A 3,915-nucleotide genomic window follows, 5' to 3' on the forward strand; every position below is an offset into this window, starting at 1 on the left:
GAGAAATGGACGTATTCGCGAAAGTGACTAAGAAAATAAAAGAAAATCAAACGACCAAAGTCATTCTGTATCTATGATATATATCCATCCCGAGGGTAGTTAAAGAAAATGAACCAATGCCGTTAAATACGTGCCTCGAACTGGTATATACGCCGTTTAAAATCATGAAGCCGAATTAAGCTAAACAACATAATTGCGCCATATGGACGAGACTGTGGGTTTGACTAATGGCTCGATCATTTCGACCGTTACCAAAACTACAAGAAGTATGGCCCGATCTACGTGTTTTGCTTGACTCGTGCCTAACTGAAAAAGAACGGTAATGTCCCTGCTTCGAATAAGCAGGCGATTCAACGAAACGTTGACTTGCTATAACCACGCTAGGGTGATATATCCCGTAGATTGGAAGGAATAAAAACTTGTTAATAGCCGAAAGATTACCATGCGCTCAAATAAGACTCACCGTCTTTTTCACGTAGCAAAAAAACGAGCAAACGGATTCTTGACGCTAAAAACAAACACGTTACGCAATGAGTCTGTTCCTTAAAATAAAAAGTGATTTCATCACTAAACAAACACGTGGTTGCGTCTCTCGATAGATCCAAAAGATCCCGTCGTAATCCAAAAATCGAGACACGAACCCACGCGTATAAAAGGGAACGAGTCATTGTCAACAACGAACGATTGAACCAGAAGAATAACTCGTACCACGTTTAAAAACCGAGATGCGTTCAAAGGGTGTCAAAACCGGAACTGATGCATCTCGCAAAATAACGAGGGACGAGTTACTCGAAAGAACAATCCATTTGGTCGATATCTTAATCACTGAACGTTGATACGTCAAAACGAACTGTATTGTCTGATGAATGATTTACTTTTCCGTAATAATCATCGGCATCACGCGTCCCCTGGACCGCAATGTGAGCCCCAAACCAAAATCCTAGGAAAGAGACTTGGACCATCGAGTGCGTGGAGGAATAAGGGTGGAAGAGAGATGCTGTGATACGTGTAACTAGACTGACGTTTGTTCTTCTTATCTTATATATCCGTAAATAAATAAACGCACACACCACGAATCATGCATATAAAATCATGCATACATACTAATGGACGACCGTCCGCGCAGACTTCACCATTAAGCGATTGTGGTTTCGCGAGAGTAACCGACTAGCCAGGCAGTCTGATCAGCTACGGGTTGACAGTTCAGAATCAGCAGTGGTGACATCCGAATCATCGTTGTCAGAATCAGCTCAGTCTTCGGTCGGTATGTCTATGCCAGATGAGAGAATATCAGGGTTAGAAAGAGTGGTAAACAACGTCAACGATCAGTTAACCGCAATTTTAGTCCAGCTGGACGAGCTTGCAATTAAGAGTAACAAGAGTGGCAGTAAACCAGCTGAGAACATTGTGAGCACGGGTCCCCGTTTTGGAGATAACTATCAGGATTGCGTAACAAGCAGTTTGGGGAAGAGAAAGAAAAGGGAAGAGGAATGGAAGAAGCACATCACTCAGGAAGTGCATGATCTACGCGGGATAGGCTCCGGGAGTCAGGATTTTTATAACTTGAAGAACTGCTTATCGATGACTGCTTTGCCTTTGAAATTCCAACTCCCGGACATGAAGAAGTTCGATGGAACTGGGGATCCTACCACCCACGTGAACCAATATGTGGCAGCAATGAAGCACATAATTTTGACGGAGGAACAGATCCTAGGGCTGTTCAGTGCCTATCTGGAAGGAGTTGCCCTTGTGTGGTTTCATGCATTGCCGCTAGGAACGAAGAGAGATTGGAAAGAACTGGCAAAGACATTCATCACCCAATATAGCTTCAACACTATGTTTGAGATTACTTTGAGGGAGCTAGAGAGCACCAAGCAGCAGGCTGGGGAGTCTTTGTCCGACTTTGTGAGTAGGTGGAGAGCTAAGGCAGCAGTTATGAAACAAAAGCCGTCGGAGCAGGATCAGATCCGGGTGGTAATCAGCAACACTTTGCCGTATGTTAAGAATGAGTTGCGGTGCATACCTTTCACCGATTTTAATCAGATGTATGGCTATGCTTTGACAGTTGAGGGGGATGGAGAGCCGAAAAGAGCATGTACTAAACGGACGAAGTCAGGGTATAGTGCCGAAGGGCCAAGTACTAATATAAAACCTACCGCAGTGAAAGTGCTTGAACTTAACGCTATCGGGAAAAAGGCAGTTCGCCCAATTTGATCTGACCTATGCGAAAGTTTTCGAACGATTGCAGAAAAAGGAATTGTTGAAAGCCCTTACTCCCAAGAACAAGACAGGACCCACACCACGGATGATAACCAGGGGGTATTGCGAGTTCCATAGTAACTACGGGCACACCATTGAAAATTGTGAGAGGCTAAAGCATGAGATCCAGGATCTGATTGAGAAAAAGAAAATAGTCGACCCATCGTCAGCAAACCCTCCCCTTAGGTGCAATCCATCACCTAGTCATAGGGTGAGCGCAATTGGATCTGGGTTGGAAGAGAGCCTGGTGATGGAGTCATTCTGCGAATTTAAGGAGGAGTTGTTGGACTCCTATGAGAAGAATAATGTGGGAAATGGTTTGTATGTGTCGGCTTTGGAAGAGGAGCCAACGGAAGAAGTGATGGACGATAGAACTAAAACTGAGGAAACCGAGGAAGTATCATCTCGGGGGATCATGCCTGTGTTGAAATCGTTTAGTGGGGTAGAAGACCCCGAAGCTCATTTGTATGGATACGTATGTGCTATGTTTGGGGAGTCATACAAAGGGGAAAAAGTCGCTCCATGGTTCTATCTTTCGCTGGTGGGCAAACCTTTGAAGTGGTTTCAATCGCTACCTGACTCGACTAAGCATGATTGGTCACTGATGTCAACCTTGTTTTTGATGAAGTACCGAAGAGATAAAACACAGGCCGGGGAACATAGCGCGATGCAAATTGGGCCTATCAAACGTCCGTTTCCGACTGTCAGCAAGTATAATGAAGGCAAGGACCCCATGGAGCACTTGCATTTTTACCTATCCGCTATGGGTCCTTTGGGCTTCAAAGAGGACGAAATCATGAGTTTGTTTTGCAACTCGTTGGCGGGAGAGTCACTAGTGTGGTATATGTCTCTTCCGATGAACGTTAAAGTGAATTGGGCTGAAATGACTAAGAGATTCATCAAGAAGTACACCGCAGAGGGATACCCAGAGGAAGTGCCGATGTTACCCAATGAGGAGACACCTGAGGCGGTGTTAACCATGGCTAAGTACAAAGGAGGTGAGAACCCCATCGACCACATAAACTGTTTCTGTGCCTACATGTTTGACGCAGGACTCTATCGAAGTGAGTTGGTTCAGCATTTTCCAAAGACACTCATAGGAGAAGCTTTGATGTGGCACCGAATGCTCTCGGTAAAGGCAAAAGGGGACTGGGGGTCCCTCATAGAGGCTTTCGTGCAGAGATATGAGATGTACATCCCGTGGACTAGGTCGTTGGAAGATTTAGAAAGGATCAAGCAATTTCCCAAGGAAGCATTCGTGGATTATGCTAGGAGATAGAGGTTCAAGTATGCCTCATGTCGGGTCACCTTGAGCGATCAGGAGCAACTCATGTGTATCCGAAGGGGTGCTATTCCACTCGTCGCTAGAAGAATGAATGGAGTGTTCCTCAGGGACTATGAAGAACTGATAGGCTGGGCTCGGTATGGATCGTCGGACCCTTCCTACGTAAATCCGAACGTCCCTCACGTAATGGATCTGATGGTCGTGGATAATTGGGGAAGTTCCTCCGACGAGGAGGGTATCAATCTGAGAGTTCCGATCAACATCTGGGATGAGTCTGATGATGAGCTGGAAATGGCTGCTAGCACCGAAGGAAAGATTCTGCCAGGTTTTGAGATCTTTAATGATGTTACCGACTGGGGCAAAGGAAAAGC

This window comes from Euphorbia lathyris, chromosome 10, assembly GCF_963576675.1.
Source record: "Euphorbia lathyris chromosome 10, ddEupLath1.1, whole genome shotgun sequence".
In the NCBI taxonomy this organism is placed as follows: domain Eukaryota; kingdom Viridiplantae; phylum Streptophyta; class Magnoliopsida; order Malpighiales; family Euphorbiaceae; genus Euphorbia; species Euphorbia lathyris.